Source organism: Octopus sinensis, unplaced genomic scaffold (genome assembly GCF_006345805.1).
Source record: "Octopus sinensis unplaced genomic scaffold, ASM634580v1 Contig16255, whole genome shotgun sequence".
Classification (NCBI taxonomy): Eukaryota; Metazoa; Mollusca; class Cephalopoda; order Octopoda; family Octopodidae; genus Octopus; species Octopus sinensis.
In genome coordinates this window covers 37,501-50,000 of record NW_021834236.1, presented here as the reverse complement: position 1 = coordinate 50,000, position 12,500 = coordinate 37,501, and the positions used below count along the sequence as shown (strand labels likewise).

Genomic DNA, 12,500 nt, shown 5'->3' with positions numbered 1-12,500 from the left:
TTTATCTATCTAATCAATATATCTCTCTATTTCTCTATGTATCTATCTATCTATCTATCTATCTATCTATCTATCTATCTATCTATCTATCTATCTATCTGTCTAATTAATATGTCTATCAATCTATCTATTTATTTACTTATCAATCAATCAATCGATTTATCTACGTAGCTAGCAACCTAACGTTCTCTTTCTACTCATATTGCCATATCGGGCATATCTTTCCACGACTGTCTCCTCCTCATGAGATACATAAGACACACTGTGGGTTATAAACTGGTTTAGGTGAATCAACTAAAATCAATCGGTAGCCAATTGTCATCCTTTGCTGACTATTCTCACAAGATATATTTTCGGTTTCATTCCAGCATGTTAGGCATATACATATATATTATTGTGTTTACACTTCCCCAAACAAACTTGAGTTTTAATCCTTGTATGCTTAAAGGTCGATCCACTGCACTTTTGTATCATGAAATATTTGTGACTATTGCTTATGTGTTTCAAATAGCTGTCAAAATAATAACCGGGTTTCTCACCTCTTCTTCGTATTTATTTTCAGAAAATTAATGATGGTAGGAATCTAACTCTTTTTAATTCCAATTGTACATTTATTCATTTATTTACACATTTGCTTGTTTGTTTAAATTGTTAATTGCATAGCTTTTGGAGAAAGATTATTTTGATAGAAGCCATTCATTTTTCATGACATGTGGGAATCACAAATTTCATTTTCAGTTCAGGTGATAATTAAAAAGAATGATCCACTGAATTAGTAAATAAACAAATGCTTAAATAATAATGACGACGACGACGAGGAAAATAATAATAATAATAATAATAATAATAATAATAATAATAATAATAATATAATAATAATAATAATGATAATGATAATAATAATACAAGCAGTAGAAGCACCAGGCAATTGCTCTCATGCCTTCTGATCTTAACTGATTGGAAGTGGAATTATGTACATGCTATGTCTTGGTATAAGAAATGGGCTACAGCTAATATTCTGGTCAATACCACAGATTTGATTGTCATTTGAGTATGTCCCTTCGTGGCGGACGATATGTGCATCTCTGATCACGAGCAAAAGAAGTAGGGGAGCATCGTAGCCATGTGCTGAGAGGGATTCTTTTGGGTTTGAATAACTCACCGCTGGAAACATGGGTGTTTCGTTCATCATCCTTCAAGAACCCACATTCAGGGACCTTTTGAGCGGGATGGGCTACTCAACCTAAAGGAAAATCTAACTGGGCCCCACCTGCAAACTCATACGTTGTTAATCTTGATATGGGATCACAATGTCACGCTCATATAGCTGAGATGAATGTAGCTGGTGTACCCTTATCAGACAGGTAGTCATGATGAGTATACTGAGCTTCGTATATTTGTACTCCAGCGTCACTTTTATGGCGTGCACTTCTCCTTCACGGTATAATAATAATAATATTTTATATTGCTGCCAGAATCTATTGACACATATCAGAAAGTGAATGGAAAATCGTGTGAGCAAGTATAATTTCAATTAAAACTAATTTAAATTAAAACTAAGTGTAATAGTGCCTTTGTACAATATTAGGAAAGGTATTTTTATTACTAAAATAATGAAATTATTTTATTAATCACACATGTAAGTTTAATAAATTTGCAATAATTTTTTTCTTCTTAATATATACAATATATTAGTAGAGGTTAAAAATATATTTTCATCGCTGAAAACAATAAAATTATTTTTATATATCACATGTGTAATTTTAATAAATTTCGTAATATTTTCTTCTTCGTAATAAATACAATATATTAACAGATGTTAAAAAGATATTTTTATTACTGAAAACAATAAAATTATCATATAAATCACGCATGTAATTTTAATAAATCTGTAATTATTTTCTTCTTCCTAGTTTAGAGCATTTATAAGGAATTGCAAATACGTACTGTATTTGCAGCGATAATCCAAGCGATAATCCTGTACACTTTAGTGTGGCTGATGTAAACTTAAATTCTTCACAGAAAATTTCTGAATCCAAGTTTACTCCCCTCCTCCTCTCAATCCTTGGCAAAATAATGTGACCAAACCATTCGTAAATGCAACAGATTTTGTCACATATTGTGCCATATGATGTCTTTTCCCAGATAGTTAATAGACAATATAGTGTCATTTTATCATATCCGGCATTTTTGAAGTTGCTGACAAACAAACGAGGAATTTTCTCCCACATAATTTTCTCTGATATTGTTTGTATGTGACCTTATGAGATATATTCGCCATTGAAAATTATACTTTTTCTGTTCTGCTGCATTATTAAGGTGCAAATGCGCGTTATTTTGAATATATTACTTCCGTTTATTTTTCCTATATATTTGTTGTAAATTTAAGTGCATACAAGGTTTAACAGCCATGTTTGAAATGCCTCACTGCAAAAGGTAACATAGTGATTCTGGCTAAAGAGATATTGCTTTCTTCGCAACCGACTGCAAAAACTATCTGTTATAGGTGTAATAAACATCAGAGATGCCTTGTCTTATATGGAATATACAGCAGCTACTGAGAGGTTTTGCAAGCTCTTCAAAATGCCTTTGCAATACTGGAAACCATTCCATATCGACTGCAGGTATCTTAGGGTCTCGAACGTATGGCCCATTAGCTAGTACGCTTCACCTAAGAGGAGCAGCGAGGACTAAGCTAGTCTTTACCTGCGGAAAGGTTCCACTTGCGGTCTTTTAACAAACATAGCCATCTTGAGCTAGTTTCAGCTGCCGTGCCAATAGCCGTAATAGCTTTCTTCTGGTATTTTTTTATTCTTTTATTTCTTTATTTGTTTCAGTCATTTGACTGCAGCCATGCTGGAGCTACGCCTTTAGTCGAGTAAAGAGATCCAGGACTTATTCTTTGTAAGCCTAGTACTTATTCTATCAGTCTTTTTTGCTGAACTGCTAAGTTACGTGGACGTAAGCACACCAGCATCGGTTGTCAAGCGATGGTGGAAGAACAAACACACACACAAACCTACATATATATATATAATATATATATATATATATATATATATATATATATATATATATATACGACGGGCTTCTTTCAGTTTTCGTCTACCAAATCCACACTCACGGTTTTGGTCGGCCCCTGGCTATAGTAGATGACACTTGCCCAAGGTGCCAGGCAGTGGGACTGAAACTAAGACCATGTGGTTGATAAGCAAGCTACTTACCTCACAGCCACTCTGGTTCCAGACATATCTGTTACAGGAAATAGCGTACTGATCCAAGTGACACCTGTGGAGAAGAGAAATAATGACAGTACACAAAGCGTTAAAAAAAAAGTATGTTTATTTCATAACGAACTGTTGTCAAAATTAATACATTGTAACATGTGTCATAAACAGACGAGAAGAACTTAAATTAAATCTATACAACAAATAATAGAGATTCTATTTAATTATTTCTTATTCAGAAACGTAGTTAAAATTTTGAAAACATTATTTCCAGGAACTATTATCATCATGATTAAGGTAGCAAGCTTATCATTATTATTAGCGCTTCGGGTAAAGATGCCGGATGTTTTCTTTCATCCTTTCGGTGTAAGTACTGGTGTCGATGAAATGGACCATCTCCCTCCCACTCCAAAATCCCAAACTTTAAGGACACGTGCCTTTAGTCAGGTCAGAAAAGACATGGGATTTCCGTAACTCCCACCCTCTCTTTAAGCGGCAGTTTTGATCTCGATGCGATTTGAACTGAAAATTTTTTAAATCTCAAGAAATACCACAAATCATTTTGTTGGACGCATTGACGATTCTGTCAGCTCACTGCTTCAATAGCAATGGCTTGACATTTTGGCACAAGACAACCAATTTTAAGTTAGGTGGTAAACGGTTTACCCTGGCGTTCAACTGGTACTTGCGAAAGGATGAAAGACAAAGTCAGTCTCTACGGCATTTGAACTTAAAACAAAAGGAGTCAAAAGAAATGCCACAAAACATATTTATCCGACGTGTTAACGATTCTGTCAACTCACCATCTCAATCATAATGGTAATCCTTTCTACAATGAGCAGAAGGCCTGAAATTTTGAGGGAGGTGTCTAATCGATTTACATCGGTCCCGTTGTTCTGCTAGTACTTATTTTATCGACCCTGAAAGTATGAAAGACAAAGTCGACCTTGGTGGAGTTTGAACTCAGAATGTAAAGACGGACGAAATACCACAAAAGAATTTTGCCTAACGTTCTTTTTTTCTACTATAGGCACAGGGCCTTAAAAGTTGGGATTTTGGGGTGGGAGAGGGATAGTCCATTTCATCGACGCCAGTGCTTACCCCGAAAGGATGAAAGACAACATCCAGCATCTTTACCCGAAGCGCTAATGATAATGATAAGCTTGCTACCTTAATCATGATGATAATAGTTCCTGGAAATAATATTTTCAAAATTTTAACCACGTTTCTGAATAAGAAATAATTAAATAGAATCTCTATTATTTGTTGTATAGATTGAATTTAAGTTCTCGTCTGTTTATGACATATGTTACAATGTATTAATTTTGACATCAGTTCGTTATGAAATAAACATACATTTTTTTAATGCTTTGTGCACTGTTATTTCTTTTTAAAAAATTAAATAAAATAACAAGTAATCTTTTCAACTATATTAACACGTGATGTCATTGAGAATGTCTAGTTCAGATCTACGTATAAAAATATTAAGATTTCAGACGCATTCATGCTGTACTATTATGAGATATTTCCGCTTACATGCACTAAGATTTAGTTAACATTGTTATGCTCACAACAACACAGAGAGAAATCTCACGGCGTAACTGTTTTCTGTTCTGAAGTTTAAAGAATGAATTACGTTAGTAATACTTTTAGTAATCTATCTTTTAGCAGTGTTATGTATTATACGTGTGATGTAGTTCGTAGTTACTCTGTATGAAATATCTAATTAACCAAATACACTTGTCTTAAGCTTGCGAACTTAAAAAATGCAAAAGACTCTCAGAAGACAATGGGTTGGTACGTTGGCACAGAAGAAAAGGAAATACTATCTATAACTATTAATAGAATAACCAACCCTATTGCCAGCACAATGGCTATGGGAATCATCTACTGTCTGAAGAAATCAAAGGTTCTAAGATTTCATGTGCTAAGTTCCGTTTAATTCCATATCTGTTGCGTAACATGATATTAAACGGAAATGTTAGGAGTCGAGAGTGAGACAAAGCAAAAATGGAATTTAGTCATAAATTTTCTCAAGGATAAATCACAAGACACACACTCATACACTCATGTAAAGAAAACTGGGGAAAGAATAGAAAACTAAACACGTTTTACCTTAGAATTCGATAACCTTATATCCTTTTGTTTTCATTAATCTCCTTTCTCTCTTTCTCTCTTCATTCCCCACCGACAGACTTTTCTGCAAAATATGGATAGTTTATCCTGTTCATGCTATATTATTAGCATTATCCTGCGTTTGAAAATGAAAGTATTTCCTCATCTTGTTCAATACATCTCAACGCTTCTAAAATAAACTTTGTTTGTTGACTTTCAACGTAAGTTGAATTTAATATGTATGTATGTATGTATGTATGTATGTATGTATGTATGTATGTATGTATGTATGTATGTATTTGTGTGTTTGTGTTTGTCCCACCACCTTCGTTTTACCACCGATGCTGGTTGTTTACGTCCCCGTAACCTAGCGCTTGGGCAAAGAGACCAATAGAGTAAGTACTACACTTAAAAAGAATAACTCCTGGGGGTCGATTTGTTCGACTAATGGCGGTGCTCCAGCATAGCCGCACTCAAATAACTGAAACAAGTAAAAGAAAATATATATATACACACACATACACATTTACATATACATACACACACATATACAAGTGCGTGTGTAGTACGGATTGTTCCTTCTGAATTCTATGCACCTTATCTTTATATATAAAAGAGAGGTTGTGTGCTGTCTGTCTCCTACGATTTAGATTCCTAACTACTCCCACATTTTGCGGTGCAGTTTAACCAAAACCGGGTATCTTATAGTCGTGATTCATATCGAGCCCTTCTGGGTACTAGCGCGCGTCTACGATGAGTCTACGATTAAAAAAAAAATTTACCATCAATTTTTCCCATTTTTAATGCATTTTTGGCATATATAAGGGAAGTAACTCTCTAAAAATATATTATTAAATATCAGAACGTAAAAAGCTACAGTAAAACCCCACCTTTGTGGTTAGCCATATTGAGATGGCTATTATACTTTACATCTCTAAAAATGCTTATATAGTTATTTCCCTTACAAACCCGAGCAACGCCGGGCGATACTGCTATTAATTTATAATCGTATTATGTTCGTTGCTAGACTGTCAGTTGTTTAGCGACGGTCATCTTAACGAAATCTCCATCAGCTGCAATGAGGGACAAAGTGGATATCATACATTGAACGATAAAGCAGGTTCATCGAATATTATCCATTTCATGTCATGCATTGTAAGAAGCTAAACTATTTATCTATCAACGGTACTTTTCTATTAACATTTCTTCTCTAACAGCACCTCCACACTTACCTTGAAACCTCCGATACAATGCAGCAAACTTTTTGGGTCTCACTACTCTACATATATATTTCTTTATTGCCCACAAGGGGCTAAACATAGAGGGGACAAACACGGACAGACAAAGGGATTAAGTCGATTACATCGACCCCAGTGCTTAACTGGTACTTTATTTATCGACCCCGAGAGGATGAAAAGCAAAGTCGACCTCGGTGGAATTTGAACTCACAACGTAACGCAGACGAAATACCTATTTCTTTATTACCCACAAGGGGCTGAACATAGAGGGGACAAACATGGACAGACATAGGTATTAAGTTGATTATATCGACCCCAGTGCTTAACTGGTACTTAATTCATCAACCCCGAAAGGATGAAAGGCAAAGTCGACCTCGGCGGAATTTGAACTCACAACGTAACGGCAGACGAAATACCGCTAAGCATTTCGCCCGGCGTGCTAACGTTTCTGCCAGCTCGCCGCCTTCACTACTCTACATATAAATGTGTGTGTGTGTGTGCGCGCGCGCGCGTGTGTATTTGTGAGGGTGTAAAAATACTTGTGTAAATATATATATATAGATGTGTGTGTGTGTTTGTATGTGTTTGTGTAAATATATATTCATTGACGATAGTGACACAAAATGGCTGTTAAGATCGTCTGGTTGGTTGTTAGAAGATGGCGGTGGCGGTGGCGATGGTGGTAGCGAGAACGCTTGGGGTTGGAGAATCATACAAAAAAAATAAAAACATCAATGTTATATTAAAAACAGGGCTTGGAAAAAATAAAGATGATGTCGATAAGGATAAATAAAGAAGAGAGTGGCTGTGTGGTAAGTAGCTTGCTTACCAACCACATGGTTTCATGTTCATTCCCACTGCGTGGAACCTTGGGTAAGTGTCTTCTACTAAAGCCTTGGGCCGCCCAAAGCCTTGTGAGTGGATTTGGTAGACGGAAACTGAAAGAAGCTCGTCGTATATATGCATAAATATATATATATGTATGTGTATATTAGTTTGTGTGTCTGTGCTTGTCCCCCCAACATCACTTGACAACCGATGGTGGTGTGCTTACGTCTCCGTAACTTAGCGGTTCGGCAAAAGAGACCGATAGGATAAGTACTAGGCTTACAAAGAATGTCTTGGGCTCTTTTTTCTCGACTATAAAGGCGGTGCTCCAGCATGGCCGCAGTCAATGACTGAAACAAGTAAAAGAGTAAAAGAAGATAAAAATATCGTTGTTCTTATGCAAAAATGTCGTAAGTACAAAATGTTGCTTTTTCAGAAAGCGAAAACTAGTTCCACGATTTGATAGCAAAACCGTTGTACTACACTACCACAATTTTTGATATCTCGGCATCTGAAGCAACTGGAGTTACGATAGTTTGACCAAAAGAACCGGCTATTGCAAGCAAAAATAAATATTAAAACAGAAATGCATTCGACCAAATTTGGACATACGACAGTTTAACATATTAGCAACGATATATGTATATATTATTGTGTCTGGGGAGGGTCAAATACCAAAACGAAATACACACACACACACACACACATACATACACACACACACACACACACACACACACACACACATATATATATATAACTGTGTAACCGGATTTGTTCTTTACAATCATCACCCAGTCCATAGGCGACAGAAAATTTCCTTCATAGGCTCTGGAAGATGTGTGTAAGTGCAACACTACACTTTTTGTAGGACAAAGAAAACTCTTTGCACCTCCTAAGTAAATTTAGTTCCCGCACTTATGTTTTCTTCTGACCCTATTTTCTGCGTTCACAATAATTTCTTTAGTAACCCCCCACCCATCATTTAACTCCACTATTATCACTACCAGTGCTATTTGTGCACAAGTAACATTTCTTCTCTAGCAGCTCCAAAACAGTTGTCTCCGATGCAATGCAATAACCCTTCCTCTTGTTACTATTAAATTAATACAACTAGCCTTATCTGGCATCCTAATTATCATTTCTCTTCTTTATTTATCCTTATCGACATCATCTTTATTTTTTCCAGGCCCTGTTTTTTAATATAATATTGATGTTTTTTTCTCTTTTTGTTTGATTCTCCGACCTCCAGCGTTATCGCTACCACCATCGCCACCGTCATCTTCTAACAACCAACCAACCGATCCTAACAGCCATTTTGTGTCACTATCGTCAATATTGTACTACCATATTTAATCAGGCTTGATAGTATTCATATTGCTCCTATTATCATTTCTACTATCAATCTTTCTTTTCATTTTTACTGTCGTTATTGTTATTTTGCTATTGTCGCTCTTTCCTAAATTAATTTGTTATAGAGATAAAAGCGAACGTTGGTCCTGTAATAATAACTACATTTCTTTTGAATAAATATGACTACGATTATATACACACAAGTACATATGTATATACATAGATATAGCCATATGTATGTGGCTCTGTGAGTGTGCGTGAACGTATGTATGTAAATAAAACAGTATTTGAAGAGGTTAGACAGTTTATGTTAACGTATTTCACGCTCTGTCGAAAGTTCTATGGTTAAATATTCCTTGGTTGACATGCTTGATTACATGGAAAGTTTAAGGCGACGTTTGTGGATATGGAAATCAGTCAAGCATAGAATTGATGTCTCGCCAAAGCAGGTGCGTGACACAACCAACGCTTTGATTTCACTCTTTGTTATATTCGTTTTATAATCTTTTCGTGTGTTCTTTTGGTTTTTGTGTTCAACATTTTTAGTGTGTTCAACATTTTTAGTGATTTCAACGGTATCATTCGTCAGAAATATACGTAAGTGCATACGTTTGCAGTATTTGCTTCATATATATATATATATACTATATACTATATACACACACATACAAACGCACATATATATTTAGGCTTGTAGCTATGTATTAAAGATTCGGTTTTCACAGCCTATCCCTGTAGCTCATCCGCTTCATTGTTTCAATATTTTAAAGTTAAGTTAATTTGGGGGCTCGAAAAGCGAAAAGCAAGGCCATGTAGGGGGACATGGAGTTATATACAGGGAGGGTGCTCATGCAAAGAGTTCAGGCCATTTCTGGTCAAGAGAGACTTTGAACCGAGCGGTCGTCGGCATCTTCACTATCTCGTCCTGCAGCTTATTCCACGGATCCGCAACCCGGACGGAGAAAGCCCGTCTCCTTCGATTTAGTATAGTGGCGTCGGACTGATTCAAGATCTGCTGTTAATTTGGAACTATGTGGTGGCCATAACTGGAAGCAGTAGTCCAGACGGCTGAGAACAAATTTTCTCCATAAGGTCAACATAGTTTGTTGTCTTGAAGGACCTCAGTATCCATCCTGCCAGTTGTCTGCACATCGCTGCCATCTTCGTAATTGCATATAAAATTATGCGCCATTGCACATACTGATCCCCAAGCTTTTTCACTACCTGTGACTCTGGGATTGTCATGCCTTCGGATCCTGTATATGCATGTTGTAGTGCATTCGTAAGTTGATAGTGCAGTACTTGAAATTTTCCAGCATTAAACTGCATGTTGTTTATTTCGGCCCACTTGTCTATGTAATTCAGGTCCCGCTGTAAACTTCAGATTTCATTTTGATCTTTTATTGCCTGAGATAATTTTGTATCATCGGCATAGCTAATGACAGTGGCTGTCTGAATGACCGTGGGTATGTCTTAGAAGGCTATTACAAACAGTAGTGGCCCCAAAACAGTTGCCTGGGGACACCGCTTGGATTTCAGTTTCCTCAGAAAGGGAACCATTGGTTGCAACCGTCTGACTTCTGTCTTTAAGGAAGGCATGCAGCCACTATCCCAGTTTACCAACAATGACAAATTCTCGTAATTTATGACATATCATGCCATGATCTACCTTATCAAATGCCTTTGCAAAGTCAAGGTATATCACGATGACATCTAAAGTGGTCAAGCAGCTGTTTCAAAACCCAGTCATAATGCTGTAGGTGTTGTGTGAGGCAGGCTCTTCCTAGCTAAAAGTCATGCTGTGTATTGCTCAGTCAGTCATTTTCTTCTAGGAACATCATCAACTTATTTCTGATGATTCGTTCCATGACTTTACTGACATGTGAAGTCAGAGAGATAGGCCTGTAGTTTTGGGCCTCAGCTATGCTTTAACCTTTGTGAATAGGGCATAAACTGCCTTCTTTTAGCTTTTTGGGTAGTTGCAAGGAAACTTTGGAAAGTATCTGAAGTGGTTTCCCTAATGCCTGCTTACATGACTTCAGGAAAATAGATGGGAAGCTATCAGGACCAGTTGCGGAGCTTCGTTTCATTTCATCAATGACTGCTGTTACATCTGCCTGCTCAATGTTGATGTGATCGAGGCTTGGCGCATCGCTTTTTAAAGCTGCAATATTAAGGAATTCAGCCGGGATTTTTATCTGTATGTGTCCAAGGCGGGAAGTGAAGACACTTTTAAATTGTTCACTGAGTATCTCACTTACACTTCCTGGGTCCGCGGTCAATGAGTCATTCCCTGGGAACAACGGTCATATTTTATATTGTATTGTTGTTTCCTTTGCGAATTTGTTGAAAGTTTTGGAATTTATATATATATAGATATGTACATCCAAACACATACACAAGCACACACATAGGTATATGCATATATATATATATATATATATATATATATATATATATATATATATATATATATTATATATATATATATATATATATATATATATATATATATATATATATATATATTATCTATCTATCTATATATATATATAAATATATATAAATATATATATATATATATATATATATATATATTATATATATATATACATATATATATATATATATATATATATATATATATATTATATATATATATATATATATATATATATATGAATACATATATGCTCACACACACGTGTGTCTGTATACCTAAGCAAGTATGTGTGTGACTGATGTGTATATAGTTGTATATAGTACATAATTTTTCACTCACCATAGAAAAACCAATTAGCTTATATTTTTAGTAAATGCAAAAAAAAGCATTCAGGAATAAATTGGTCTGCTTAGTTCTAATTTAAGTTTGTAAAAGCAAAGGATATGTGTTCCTCAATCTTTAATAAGTAACCAATTAGTTGTGAAACGTGTCAGGTTAATCTCGACTTATTGTGAGAAGAAAATAGCAAGATATATTTATATAAGTTTAGACTTCACATGCATGTAACACACACGCTCGCGCGCACGCATACACACACTCGTGCACTCCTACATATATATATACACATATATACATATACCTATATATATATATATGTGTGTGTGTATACATATGTAGAGAGATTGATATATATATATATATATACATACTTCCATATATATCATACACACACTCTCGTATAAAATGTATGTATGTATATATATATAAATATATATATATATAATGTATATATGTATAAGAAATGCGAATATGCACGCACACTTATGTATGCATGCATGCACGTACGTCTGTATTTATGTATCTGTGTATATATATATGCATTTGTGTATTCATGCATGTGTGTATGTAAGTACGTATGTAATACCTAACTGTAAACTTTTATAGCCAAACGAAGAAACGTTTTAAGTTATAACTGTGAAGTGAAGCCATTCAATCGCTATACATCATTTAAAGGGAGCAAGTTCCCCAGTCAAGGTAATGGAATGATTGATCATCATTTGGTGGTCGGTGGTTTACTGTAATGGGCAACGGGAGAGATCGATAATTTCAATTGCCGAGAGTATATAGTCTCTAACGGTTCGGTTTCAGCAACACTTGAAGCGAAACCTTTGCTACATCGATTTCAGGACACAGCGTTTTCTTCCGAACCAAACCAATGCTTTTCTCTTTTTTTTTTTAATTGGCCTTGACTAAGAGAAGAGATATTTTTTTGTATTGTGTCTCTCTTTCCTTCGA

The 12,500-nt window shown here is 35.5% G+C and overlaps 1 long non-coding RNA gene across 1 annotated transcript in view; it reads right to left on the bottom strand.

Moving 5' to 3' along the window:
- Positions 1-7,035, bottom strand: part of LOC118761666 — a 19,546-nt gene extending 12,511 nt beyond the window's left edge. The window contains exon 1 of the long non-coding RNA XR_004997548.1: positions 7,025-7,035. This is a non-coding gene — a long non-coding RNA (uncharacterized LOC118761666). The remainder of the gene's footprint in view (positions 1-7,024) is intronic.
- Between the last annotated feature and the right edge of the window lie 5,465 nt (positions 7,036-12,500).